Here is a 15,423-nt window from a genome sequence, read left to right as displayed (position 1 = left end):
AAATAAGGTGCATGTGCTCTTTATGTGGAAAGAAAGGTGCATGTGCTCTGAGTCTCAATATATGGGCTGTTTCCCTCTCATTATCCGGCCAGCAGCAGGGGCTTCAACAGACCAATCCGCAGGCCTGGTCTGTGTCCCACGGGCTTGCTGGATACAATGGTCCAAGCCACACTCAAAAGGTGAGTAATCTGGAAGCAGAAATGCTGGTTGAAGGGGGCTACAAGTGTGGCTGGGAAGAAACTATTTGACTGCAGATGGCCGGTAAAGGTGGATCAGAAGTAGGCCCATAGGCAGAATGGCTCCAGGTTGTGTTAGATCCACCCCAGGAAGGTTGGGGGATGGGGAAGTCCTAGAAGAATGGTGTTGAGGATGGCCTTCCATTATGAGGTGCTGAGGTTTCCAGCCCAAGAACACATATACTCTAGCTTCAAAGGATAATGGGGAAAGATCAGATTGAAAGGAAAGGTGGGGTTGGGTAAACAACTAAGAAAAATGCCAGAAGCATTCCATGAGAGAAAGCATCAGTCTGCTGCCTGGCCAGAGAAATCAACCCCAGATTACCTCTGCTACTCCAACCCTGGAGGGTTAGAAGCTGCAAATAGGAAGCTGAAAGAAGGGGTGGGAGCAGGAGAAGCACTAGCTCTGGAAACAGAAACCACCCATGTTCCCATCCCACCACAACCATGCTCTTTGGAACAGACCTGGATCAGGTGGAGAGACTCTCATGTTACACAACACTCAGAATTTGTCAAATAAACAGGGATGGATATTGAAACACTGAACACTTAATATAAAGAACAATCTGTTTTTGAAAACCAGATATTCAGCATCAAAAAGTTAACCAAAGGTTAATGTTAAAATAATATTTCATATTATTTTAAATAAGCAAGTTATAATGTATTACATATTAGTCACAACCCAAACCAGTCTTCTAAAATATGACTAAATTGATTATCCTAAAATTCCCTAAGTTATAACTAAATACATTCATTACACATATCTATGTGAGTATATACACATGTAATAAATGATTATGCGGGGACAGAAACCTTCAAGACACTGCTTCCTGGTCACCAGATAATCAATAGAGTTGTCAGCAAATAGTTGTTACATACATAGACTGTGATGTCTTTCTGTAACAGTGACATGCAAGACACAACATCCCTTTTGTGGACTCTCAGCAGCTTTCAAAGCTTCTCCACAAGATTCTAACATTTGACAAATTCTATTTGAAATGTAACTTAAGGCTTTCCCCATATATTGACTTGTCTGAAATATCATTTTGAGGTTGGGCAATGTAAATACACACAGAAGTGCCTGGAAAAGTATTAAAGGATATGTGTGTTTCATGGAGTTTAGACATGAAAAATAAAGAGGCATTCTAACCCACCATCTTCTAAAATCAACCAGAAAGACCTGAAATGAAAGAAGCAAGTAAAGGGACTTTTTTGAAATAAAGAAAAGTCATGGGACCTGCCCTGGGATTTTATCCAACCAGAGCTTCACAGAGTAGAACAGACAGAGTGGAGGACAGAAGAGTGGTTTTCTGAATGAACGCCTAAGAGTCCTGCTTACAGAATATTTGCTCACTGTTTACAGAGCCAGATTAAACATTGTGGCAATCATGATCCAAAGCTGGTGTCTCATATTTACAATACACTTAAAATTTCATTGCTTCTCAACAATATTACAGGAAATTACTCTTTATGGAGGACAAATAATCTAAAAGTCATCATTGCTATTTTTTAATATTTATTTTTTAGTTATAGATGGACACAATATCTTTATTTTATTTTTATGTGGTGCTGAGGATCAAACCCTGTGCCTCACACATGCTAGGTGAGCGCTCTGCCTCTAAGCCACAACCCCAGCCCATGATGCTTACTATTTATAGTTTTGCTTAACTTTTACTCTGGAGTTCAAGAAAATCCAAAGTAAGTGCAACTCAACATAAATCTTTAAAAACATTCTATGGCAAGGTTACCTTAAAATGTGATACCTTCTATTAATTCCTAAAATCTTTATCTATGTTTATTCTTTCATTCAAAGTAAGCCTCGATCCTGGTAGTTGCATGCATGTTCTTCAGTAGCCTGTAACTGCTAAGGTTTAACTTGGCTTTAAGTCTCAGCAGGTAATTTATTTCTTTCTCAGAGTTTTTATTTTTTAACTTCAATAAACCTTTCCTTATGGACATGGGAGTGCTCTTTAGGAAATGATCATTTGCTAATATTTAGAAGTAGCAGAGGATAGTAGAAAATTCCTTTTTTTCAGTATTTTATGAAGCCAGATAATATAACATTGCTGCCTCTTTGAATTGAAAAGAATGCTTAAAATATCAAAGTGCCATATTTTAAGTTTGAAAACAGATCCTACGGTAATTGAAGATCCAAAGATGGGGAAAAAGTCAGGTATATCTACAGGTATATCTTCATAATTGCATTATTGGTACTTGCTATTAGCATATAACCTAAAAGTGACATTGACTGAATTGACACTTATGCCCAAGTCTTTGCTGCCCAAATGTAAGCTTGAGTTATACGCTTACAGCTAGTACCTACATGCAATTATGAAGATACCTTTAGTTAAGTAGATTTTTTTCCAGTCTTTGGATCTTCAATTGCTGTCGTATCTGTTTTCAAACTTGAAACCTGGTAGTTTCAGAAGGTCTGTTACAGAATACAAACATGCCATTTCATGGTTCTTCTCTTTTCTGAATCTTAGTTTTTCTTAATAAAATGATTGTGCCTATTTGAAAGTAGGAAGGAGCACAATTGGAGGTCTCCTCAGCTTTGTAATCATGACTGCACCTGTCTGTGTAACTGAGATCAGGGATGGTCACCCTTCCAGAGTGCATCCAATATAAGGCATCATCATGTCTTTTGAAAAAGGAATTGGGCATCTTAAACTAACTTCAATTTTAAGAGCATAATATGAAAAGAAAGAGACAATAACTGGCTGGTTAACTCAATTCACCTTTCTAAATTATGCTACTGTAGATTCTAGGGAAAGACTTGGAGAGAAGCTGTCATAAGAAAAAAAAATTCAAGGTAAACATTATGTCTTACAGTAATTAGTATCTATGTGTACTGTACTAAGCTATTCACTAAGCAAGAAACTTATGGTTTCCATTTTGTAATCCTTGGACATTCAGGCACATTCCTTACCCTGAGAAATTTTTTTAAAGTTTATTTACATGTTATGTAATTTACTATGTGAATTGTATGTATTTATAAATCCTCCTTCCCATGGAAAATTATGAGGAATGTATAATATTTGTCAGAGTACTACTGCTGTGGATGTGGAGACACAGGGTAGATATTTAGCAGGAGCTGTGGCTAGCAGGGACAGAGGGAGCGAAGAATGGTGCAGGAAGAGGCTTCAGGAGCAAAGTGCTTGACTCACCTTGGCCATTTGAGCCTGAACCCCACTAGCCTTCAGGGCCGACACAGCTTTCTGAGCTGCTGCAGGACTGTCGAAGTCAACAAACCCATAACCTGAAATGCAAAACACAGTTTTTATTAAGTCATTACTTTATGATTATGTGAAAAGTAGAAGAATGACTCCACTTTGTCTCCACTCTGACAAAAGAAACGGAAAACCCCATGAGAGGACACAGGTGTTCACAGCCACAGTACAGTGACATCCTTAATTCTTCCTCCTGGTGGTCACTCTGAGCTGGACAAGCCTCCCTTCCCAGTGTGTGTGCCGTGTGGAGAGGAGAACTGGCTTTGTTCCATGCAAGATCTTCTTAGGTGTCCTATTGTTACTATGAAAACAATGACATCTCAGCTGCCAACCAAAGTTAGAAAAGGTGGGGAGGGGGCAGGAAACAACTTCAGAGAAATATTGCTTTTAATGATGTGGTAATGAAGATAAGAGCCATCCCACTGGGCTGACAAATGACAGCAGCAAAAATTATGTTGTTTCTTCTTCTTTATATTTTTGGTACTGAGTATTCAACTCAGGGATGCTTTACTACCGAGCTACATCTCCAGGCCTGCCCTCGCAACCTTTTATTTTTTTTGAGACAGTTCTAAGTTGCTTAGGTCCTTGCTAATTTTCTGAGGTTGGCCTTGAACTTGCAATCCTACTGCTTCAGCCTCCGAAGTTGCTGGGATTACAGGTGTGCGCCTCCATGCCTGGCAAAAAGTATGTTTATTCTGTAGAATCTTACTTTCAAAATTAAAAAAAGTACCATCATTAGATACCCAAAATATAAGATAATCTAAACTTTGGTAATTGGCTAAAAGTACTATTTACCTAAAACACAGCTTATTGTATCTCTTCAAAAGAAAGAGGGAAAGAAAACGCCTCCAGACACCTAAAATATTTGGAGCAGTTCATGCCCTAAAGTCTAAAACCAAAATGCAACATACACACACAAAAACAAATAACCACCTATAAGAGGTTGTGGTCTAAAGCTTATTTATCCATAGGTTCACATTTTTAACAAGCTGGTCATCTGTTTTCTCAGGCCTCAAGAAATCATAGCAGAAAATTAGGCAAAAAGGGGTTCTGATGAGGATAGGGCTACAAAGCAAGCACATGGATGGAGGCACCTAGCCGTGAAAAACCACAACAAGCAATAAAAGAGAAAAGTTGAACAAACAGCAGGACTTCCACAGCATACGAGCAAGCAGCCCCATTAATCTCAACAGATCCTGAGAGCATGGCTGTATTAAAACAGAGAATTGTAGATTTTCATTCAGTCTGATAACTCCATTATACTTAGTACACTGTTTAAAGGAACAGGACTCCAAGTGAAGTACCAGAGTCTCCCTTGGAACTCATATCAATTATTACAAAATTAATTTCAAAGTAAGTACATTTTAAAAAAGGAAAGTACCATGTGGAGGTTGTGTGAAAGTGGAGGTTGTGTGGAAGTGGAGTCAGTCTGTCACTGATTTCCACATATTATGAAGAAATGGTACATAATTGAGATAGCATGGTACTAGTGTCAAAATAGACAAACACACAGCAACGTGGTCAAAGATAAAGCCTCAGAAACAGTCCAGTTTGTAGCACTGGTACCCAGAATATTGCCTGGTAACAAAATAAGTTGTAATGAAATAGAGTAGACAGACTATCGATTACAGAGAGATGTTTCAGGAGAGATGAATGTTAATGCAGCTTCCTTGTAGTACTTAGAATTGGACTGAAATTATGCCCAATTTGATTTAGACAATAGTGAAACAGCCAGGTTGAGGAAAAGAAGAGGAGGCTGATCGAGGCCAAAGCAGAGGATGCTACTCAACTGCCAGGTTAGAGATCAGGTTAAACGTATTTTGGGTGTTATTGAGAAATTTGCTGTTACTGCTTACTTATCGTATTCTGAGGATGGATGCACATGCATGTGTGCACTCTTCAGCAGGTCATAAATGAACACATGGCCACGACAATCAAATGACATTGCTTCTACGAGTGGATGTTTAAAGTTTTCCACCAATTTTGCTATTTGCAATAAATAGCAATAAGCAGGTCATCTCAATTTCTGCTTCTATCTTAGTTTTTCCTGTTGGTGTGATTATTATATATATCTCCAACCTCTTGGTCTGATCTGCCCTCACCCTTTTTGATTACAAGTGTGTATGTTCTGGTCCATGTGCAGCCATGTATGAATGATCAGATACATAATCAATCCTTTGGAAGTTCTGCCCTGAACTGCCACATAGAATGGTGTGGGTAAATCTTCAAATCTCTCTTGTTGGCCAAATTCTGACAGAAACTGAAGCATTAAACAATTGAATTTTCAATAACTAAGGCAAGTGTTATTCAGATTTAATATATTCCTTAGCTTAATTTTGTCCAAAGAGGCTCCAAAATATGATTTATGACAAAATGACCTATGACCTTTTATGAATTTTTATTTCCATGCATATAATTCTCATATTTAATCTCTAAAAATTAATATATAATACAAGCAACATTCATTTATACTAATGCTCTATAATCTCATGTATTAATTTATCTATATCCACCTCTCAATCTATCTATCCTATATTTATCTACCTACCTACCTATCATTGTAAGTTGCTTTGGGTAGCATGCCATCTAACATTATTATGAGCTAAATTACATGTTATTTCTTATTTGTCTTAACATTATTAACATTTTCCCCCCATAAACTCTCTCATTCTGGTTTCCTATTCTTACCTCTACCTCCTTTCCAAGGTGTCTGCTGGCATCAAGTCCTGTGAGGTTTGCTCAAGGCAGAGCGCCCTGCAGGGTCTCATCACCGCCCACACAGTGGTAGTGTCTCCCCAAGCCCAGGTGAAGGAAAGCTCTCCAGTGGACTTATACATAAAGTCAGTTCTGAATTACAACCTCCCTTTCTTTGGAAGCCCCATTAGCCTCTTCACTTATCTGTGGACCCATTCCAAATATTAGGGCTGTGCATTATAAAAATATGGGAGATGTAGCATTAATTTGTACCCATACCCTTTCTAAATCAGGATGGGCACTTAGTAGAGTGTTGGCTTCCAGGGAATAGGCTGTCAATGGAGAAGAGTATACAGTGGTGGTTTTGCAACCAGAGGACTCTGGGTCCTCTCCCTCACTTTACTAGGGCAGCTCTGCTTTGCAGCAAACTGAACTGCTTTGTAAGATTTCTTGTTAGGCCAGGAAGAAAAGGAGGGGAGGTAGGATAAGGCCAAAACCATTATCTACTGAAATGTCTCTCTTGGTTTGAAACTGTTGAGATCAGTTTCCTGTTTTATGCTGGCAAGTCTACTTTTCTTTATAAAACCAAAATATTTTGTGTGTGTCTGTTCTCCCAAATAATTTATAAGTGTTCAGTAAGACAAATCGTGGCAACTAAGTGTATGTATTTGAGTCTACAAGTTAACTCTCTCTAATTTATTTTAAATATTTATGGGGTACTACTCTACATAAAGCACAGTCCCAACGCAAAACTGCCTTAATGTGCCATGTTGATTAAACATGGGCTTAGATATTTGTCACAATAGCTCCTTTAAATCTAGGCACTTTGAAGAAGAGACAGAAATACAATGAACCACTTCAAGTCTAGATTAAAGGAAATGGCTGGCTTAAGAGGAGGGTGCATTTATGTTCTTCGCCTTTTTCAAATTGTACTAAGCCACTGCCCCGTCACCACTACTTGAAAAACAAGGGTCTAATTAATGAGGAGATTTGCCTTCTCTGCCTATTCCTGTCAACCTTATTTCAATTCATGGGGTCAGTAGTTAGGTTCAAAATCAGCTGACTCCATTCTTTCCTTTTCCTAGAAATCACATGCCTATTGTTAAGATGCTGGATCATTAAAAGTCAGAAGCACAGAGCATCCGAGCTGCCTACTGCAGATGCCTCCTCTTCCAGCTCATGGAGTTGGATGAGCTCATCCTAATTACACGGAAAACTGAAGGTCAGTGCATCAAATTAATGCAGCAGCATATTTCAAAGGGGTGCATGACCTCCCCTCCCCATAACAATTTGGTCAGTGAAAATGGTTCTCTCCTCCCTGCTGCCAATATTGTCAACAGGCATTCAGCAGAGAACAATTGGGAGTATTGAAACATGTAATTAAGTACTGCTTAAAACTACTCTATTCTAATTAATAGAGCCAATTTGCACAATATGTAATCTTTTCAGTTCTTTAGTACAGTCCAATGGTCTTCAGTAAGCAGCTCTAATCTCCTCAGGCTCAAGAAAGAAAAGCTATTTTCTAAACTCTACTCCCCTTTTAAAAGTAGGGGCTAAATGCCAACTAGTATTTTGCATGTTAACTCTACTGGCGCCAAATCTGGAAATCTGGCAAACTGGAAGTTGCTGTTGAGTTTCCAGCCAAAACCCAAACCAGGGACAAAACAAATGTAAGCAGTGTGATAATGTTGTGCAAGACAGAAACTGGGTGTCACATGAGATTTGATTTTGAATGAAATGGGGGGTAATCTGGTAACCTAAGATCAGATTCAAAATTCCATCATTTCAAAGTTATGATTTAGCAAATATTCAGCCCTGAAAACATACCTTTGCATTTGTTTGTTGTCTTATCCAAAATTGCCTTTGTGGAAACTATTTTCCCATATCTGAAAAAGAAAGGAAAAATGTTATAAAGAAGAACTCTTATTAATGTCTAAATCTAAATAACACGCATACTTTTCAAACACCTGCAACTTTAAAGTACAAAATATTCTTTATTAAGCGGCAAGCTGTGGAAATTCCAAATTCAATACTTAACTAAAAACAGGGAATGGCCAGTCTTCCCTTCGGAATCTTTGGGTTACAGTTTGATGTTTAGCTTTGACGAATGGGTACTTATCTGACAATCTTGATATAAAAACACAGGAAATGTATTCTGTGAAAGTATTTTCTTCTACCAACACTATGTCTATGGTCAAATACAAGTCTGTACAATTATTAAAGTTCTATGACCTGCACAGCTTTTATGAAATAATAATGGTGGAGAGCTGCTGCATTCTTCTATGCCTGGTGATTCCACAGCCAGTGCTGCACGGATCATCACAGAGGGCTGGTGGGCCTGTGTGTAAGTTTAACACACTTAACGATAATAAAATAGGTCTTTTCATTTTTACTAAAGACTTCTGTCATTATCCATAAATAATTTACTAATGCTACTTCTAACTCTAATAACAATACAGTACACTAATATGTGTGCATGCAACATGTGTGTAAGAAATGGATAATCAAGAATATAAAAAATGCACCAGGGATTAATCATTCATTTTATGAGGGTGTGTATGAGAAATATGTTCAAATTCCTTAGTGTGCTATAGATGTAGGAGGAGATGGAAAAAATGCAGAACACTAAAATTTAGTGCACGCCTACTGAAAATGAAGAAATCGTATAACTTAATTATGTGTATCTCACCTCACACCCTCTGAGAGCACAAACTTTGAGAAAAAACATCATTGACTATGCTTGTCTTCCAAAAAATAGAGGGGAAAAAAATCTTTGATTTTTAAGAAATTTTTTTAAGAAGTAGTTTTCAAAGTAAAACTTGGGAAACACATAACTTACTTCATGTATCTGAATTGCAAGTTTCCTCATTTGTACGTGGTAAATTCCAAAATTCTATTTTCTCCCAAGTTAACTTTAAAACAGTTTCACATTTGGTTTCCTATACCTTTCTCATGATTGATTTTTGAGGACTAAAACAAGTTTTTAAATTTCTAGGAAACCTAAGTATCTGTGCAACATGTTAAACCACCTTGAATATTGTAACCATCTATTTTATACACATTGAAAGCAGCTGACATGTATTTATCTGGAAAAAACAAATGGCTTGAGCCACCTCACTCCTCCAGTTAGTTTTCCTTATTTTCATTCTGTCTAATCATGTAGTCAGATGATTACTAACTAGGCATGAAAGTAAAGATAATTTAAGGTTCAAATGTCAATTACAACCGAGAGACATAATGGTGCACAAACAACTTCAATTTCCCTGAATGATATCAGGAGGATCTAAATAAATAATGTAAAAATAGTACCTGCAGTAAAAAACAGGGAGAAATTATATTAAATTATGCAAACTCACAAGAGTATGACCCTGCAAATATCCAAAGATATGATGTTCCCCAAGGAGAAGAGAGTTATGTAAATTATCAATCACAATATTAAATTGGAAGGGGATGATTTGATATAGGTTAGGTGTGCTGTGTGGAATATACTCATATGCTCTTGCTAAGAAAAATAACCTGGGTGGTGTTTGAGAGATAAGAGGAAACAATAATTTTAATGTAAACTTTTAAGTTTGTTAATTCAATCTGAATACTAAATCACCTTTAGAACTTAAGGGGGCAACAACCATCTAGTTCTAGTTGGTAAGATACTGACATCATAGTGAGAGTCCTGTCATAACCAAAATTCCTTTTATAGAGAAAAGTAAGGATATTTTAAATTTATAAATAAAAATGTTGATAAACATAGTCTGTGTCAAAAGTTTAAAGCGATTTGCCTGAATCTTGCATATGTCCTTAGCAAACTGAAAGAGAGATAGAAGTGGCTATTTCAATGAAATTTCTTTGGCAATCTTTCAAAGAAATGAAGAAGCATAACATGAACATTTTGTCAGGCCTCAGGAGTCTTGGTAAATATTATATAAACAATGGCGTTTCAGTATTATCCCCAGTCACAATCACACCAGATGTTACACTTCCAATCCTGAATCCCTGGCACGGAGTAAAAATAAAAGGACAAAATATCTTTCTACTTAGGAAAATAAGGGCAAAAAAAGGCAACTCTTTTGACTATAGTTCAAAGATAGTAGACTAGAGAATTTTCCACTGAATAGAAGTGTATTAAAATGTCAAATAATGGCAATGTGGTTTTATTACATCCTGTTTTTTCAAAACTCAGCTAAACTTGAATTTTGCTTCTTTCACAGATTCAAAGAAAAAACAAAAGAAACATAATCTTTACAATAGTTATTGGAAACTTTCTATGAGATTGGAAATGTATTCGCTGTGAAAAAAAATGAGTCACTAAGCCTTCAGACTGCATTCCAAAAGTCTACCAGAGGCACTTCAATCAAGGGTGTGAGAATGTGGCAGCCAGGGCCATTTGGGCTAAAAAGCATGGTACAGAATTATGTTGGTGAATCTAGAGCCCTCCAAATGATCTCCATGTGACCATGGTATTGAGTCATGGAGACATCTATTCACAAATTTAATATTTTTTTCCAAAAAAGGTAGAAAAAGAAAGAGTCCTGAGTTCCCAGTAAGAATGCTAAATGACCCTATCTCCCAATGTAATGCTTCACTTTCATTTCCAATATCAGAGAAGCCTATTGACCTCCGTGGTGTTATCCTTCTCGCTGCTCATGCAGTACTTTCTTTAATCTCTCGGATCAAAGATTGGTCAATAAAAATCATCTCTGCTTTTTTGAGGAGCAAACAAACTGCACTCCATCCTATGATAATTGTAAGTTTCACAAAATTCCAAGAAAGGAATCCCCATGTGTTGTTATTAAATTACCAAAGGTGGGGAAAAACACCCTAAGATTTCTTTGGCAAGTCCATTTAAAATGCACTGTGTTTTCTAAGTAAGGTGCATATTACTTCTCCTTGGGATTTTTGGTCTGTGTTTTTTTTTCTTTTTCTCCTTCTTCCTAAAAATTTTAAATAAATTTAGAATCAGTGAAAGATCTCTTACCAATGACCCTGAACACTGAAGTCCAATTTTTCTACAGAAAAAAATTACATGGAGGTGTCATTTTGAAAAAAGAAAATCAATATAAATGACAGCCTCAATATGAACTGCCCTTTGCAATAAAGGAAACATGCCTCGATCCCAAATGAAAAGGACAACTTCTTTGGCGAAAGAGTAGGCCGGTTGTTTTCTCCTTTAAAGTTTGGTCCACTTTGCTAAGTAGTAACAAGTTTTAGTAGAAGCTGGGAATGATATCTAGTTTTTGATAGGACTATGATTAGTCAATTGAAACTAGATGTAATTCATTGACTTATTTCATAATATATTAAGTAATAGCCCCTCCTGCAAGATTCATAGTTCTAAATTATTGCAAAGTTCGCAAATCACTAATTCATTGGGGCATAGTATGCCACAGCCAACCCCATTAAGCACTTAAATATTTATTTCAATTTCCTAATTGCCTATCATAAGACATACATACTGTCTTCTAAACCATGCTTCTTCCATCCCTGTTTTAAGAGATGGGAAATTAACACAGTACAAGTGAACTCTGTGGGGGGTATTGTGAAGGCATACCATCAGAGGAAAATAATGATCAACTTCAAAGATATGGTAGTAAATACCAATTATGGGCAATAGTTACTTTAAATACTACTAGATATTGTATCAGAAGAAAAGTGTGGGTGAAACTATAAAAACTTAGAAAGGCAGTTAAATACCAAGCAGGAGAATTTATTCCCACAGAGACAGAACACATTTTTCATCAAGTTCATGTTTTCACATATTTTGCTTTTCTTTAACAGGGGCACTATCACTGATCTTTTCTGCTTAAACATGTTCTCAATAACTTTCTAGTGTAATAGCAAATCATTATCATCCTCCTATCTTATAGAGCTTTATAAAAACAAATAAAAAGCATTCAGTTTAAAATGACCAGAGGAATAAAAATAAGTTAACACAAGAATTCCTAGCATCTCTAATTTGAAAAAAAAATTGTTCGTTAAAACTTTGGGGATAGGGAGAGGGAGCATGGGAGGAATAGATAAAATCTAAATAGGGCAGAAAGGTGGGAATGGAAGGGAGGGGGCATGGGGTTAGAAATGATGGTGGAATGTGATGGTCATTATTTTCCAATGTACATGTATGAAGATTTGAAATGGTGTGAATATGCTTTGTATACAACCAGAGATATGAAAAATTGTGCTCTATATGTGTAATAAGAATTTAGTGCATTCTGCTGTCATATATAAATTTATAGAAATAATTTAAAAAGAAAATGAAAAAAAAAATTGAAATTCTAAAAAAAGTTACTGTTATTTAAAAATAAAAAAAATTAACAGGATTGGCTTTGGAATTATACTTAAGCTACCATTCTGGTTTCACAATTAATTTTATACAGTTCTTATACTAATTTGGTTTCTTCTGTAAAATTGGAATTTTTTAAAAAAAATCGTTCTTTGTGACAGACTAAATATAAATAATACATACAAAATGCCTAGAGCTATTCTAGGCTTAATCTTAAGTTCTCTAAAGAATTAACATTTACTGAGCACTTAACCACTGCCAAGCTTTGTTGTTACCACTTTTCCTATCGCTGCTCTTTTAAACTCCAAACTCATCTATAAGATACACATGTGACAGTCACAGTACTTATCTAAAGTTACAGAGTAAGTGGTAGAGGCAGTATTTGAACCCAGCTCTCTTCCTCAAGAGCTTGAATCTGGATCACCACAGTATATTGCCTATCTAGGTAACAGTAACTTCCAACTTGTCAGCTATCATGTGTTTATCACTGTCTTGCATTGGAAGCACCTGAGGTTTGAAATCTCTTAACTGGGAGTCCAAGGCTGCCTTTGGCCTTCACTGGTGATACATATGGGCAGTCCTTTCAATGCTTCTAACTTTATTCTTTATTGAGTAATATGAGTAGCTACCTCTAAATTCTGGAAATGATCACTAAAGATGATGGATATGAATATGCTAACTAATCATGATATTATAAGGGGCATATTTTAGCCTAAAAAAACCTATTGCACTTTGACTTAGTGATCCAAATGTTTTATGATTACATGGTTTTCAGAATTTACTTCCAAATGCAGACGTCTGAAGTTCCTCACCCCTAAATATTTTGTTCTATCACTAAGAATGTACTTTCATAAAAATTCCCAACCTCAATACATTTAAAATCTCCAAATTCTGTGGTCTGTTACTTCTAGCCAAAGTTCAACTAGTCAATGATTATAATTCATTCTACTCTATAATAAAGAGATTTTTAAAAGTTAACTAATTTCAGAGTAAACTGCTTTTTTTAGGAACAATATGCTACATAGGTTCTTAAGACTTGGAAAAGCTTATTAAACCATTTGTTTACAAAATGCCATCATGTTAGAGACAAAGGAAATAGGAAGAGGGCATTGAAGACTACTTATTCATCACTAATCTGACTTGATTGCATGTGTATAAGTTAACCAGGATGATTCAATCCTTGTAGACAATAGCATCTCAAACATGTATATTTTGAATAGCTCAATATAAATACTAACTGCAAAGAAATAAACCAAGAAATACTCAATATGATTTTCTTGTGCATTGTTGTTCCAATATCTTCACCCATGCATTCTCACATTAAAAAATACTTTCTGAACATTTATTGAAACTCTGTGTCAACTGCTGTAAGAGAAATAGATATTCAATATATAAAAATAAAAACATCAAAAATTTTAACATACTTTCAGGCTTTTTGCAGTTTTATACATAGTTTCATTTAATTGCATGAACAAAACTTCATGTCTTACTTTTAAATAATATAATTTTCTAAACATAAAATTGACATATACTTATTACAAAAATATTCATGCAGATGGAGAGTTAAATGAATAAAAATAACTCATCCAGAATCCTACTTAAAATCATTATTATCAGATGGTATATTTTATTAAAATAATGTCTCCTGTGCATTTTTAAACTTGTTGAGATTATTTTGTGGGTTTCCTTTCTTAAGGATAACTAACATGACGTCATTTAGAGGGCTTACATGGAAAGGAAGTAAGATGGAATCAGGGACAAATAACTGACACTGGACATTCTGTCATATTAAAACAAAAGTCATCACTCAAGTCATTTAATACAAGTGGTAATATGCAGAAAATTAATTATTCAAGCATCTTGCAATTAAAAATAAAAAGGACAGTTTATTATCCACTCATCCCCAAACTGGTAAGGGATTACAACCACCTGTTTTCTTACAAAATCCCCTAACTTAAAAATACTTCGCATGAGCTAAAACACAACAAATTTGGTTAAAACTTTCATTCTGAACAGGTACAGTCTTTTCTTTCAACATATTTGTTTCTTAATGCATAATATTGATAGATAGTGTCAAGATGTTCAATAGTAATTTTCAAACTTCAGTAAGTACACGAAATACCTGTAGATCACATTCAAGAACAGATTCTGATACATTAGATTACCATAGAGTAGAGTCCACATCTCTCACAAGCTCCCAGGTGATAGGGATGCTGCTGCTGATAGAGAGATCATGGTCTCTGGCCAGCTCCAGCAACTCACCCATGTAGAGGTGACTCAGAACCTAGGCTCTGAGTCAGGGAGCACTCTTTGAAATAAGGAAATATATCTGCCTGCTTTATTGTAGGTAATAAAGACTGGTGTGTTGAATGTTTAAAAATTATTTAGAAATCACCGATTGACATATTTTCATTTCCATTATTTTATGGATCTTCATAAGCAGTCTAGTAGGGAATGAGGAGGAGAAGCATCAGGGACAACTAACTCTTCATTATTGAAATCAGAAGTTAACAAAAAAAAAAGATTGTAACATAATGTGAGCTTTTTCAAATAATCAGCAATACATAAGCTTAAAGGGAGGAACTGCCCAATGAACTGTAAGAATTATGACTTCTACACAAGATGCAGAACTAACGTTTTATACCTATTTCTTTCAAAGCAAAGTTTTCATACGATATTAGCAGCCTAAACCTGTGGTTCCGACAGGTGAGTGTAGACATATCCCAGGAGAGTCCATGCCTGGGGCCAGGCACAGATGGCTGTCAGTGATGCTGGTTGGCATTAAAAACCTCATGCAGCATGAGAACCTGAGCAGGATATAATTTAAACCACATTGCAAACAAAATCAAATGGGAAAGAATTTCACTTTTAAATGTTCATTCACTAAAATCAAAAATAAACAAAAACAACCTATCAACATAGCCTCATCATGTTCCCCAGAGGCAAGTGACTATGTCCACACATCAGCATTTAGTTTCAGAGAGAGCTC

The 15,423-nt window shown here is 36.0% G+C and overlaps 1 pseudogene; it reads right to left on the bottom strand.

Annotated features, from left to right (window-relative positions):
* LOC143389926 (RNA-binding motif, single-stranded-interacting protein 1-like) overlaps positions 1–15,423 on the bottom strand; it is a 146,556-nt pseudogene that overhangs the window by 33,894 nt on the left and 97,239 nt on the right.

This window comes from Callospermophilus lateralis, unplaced genomic scaffold (assembly GCF_048772815.1).
Source record: "Callospermophilus lateralis isolate mCalLat2 unplaced genomic scaffold, mCalLat2.hap1 Scaffold_74, whole genome shotgun sequence".
Lineage (NCBI taxonomy): Eukaryota > Metazoa > Chordata > Mammalia > Rodentia > Sciuridae > Callospermophilus > Callospermophilus lateralis.
This window is presented reverse-complemented; position numbering and strand designations above follow the sequence as displayed.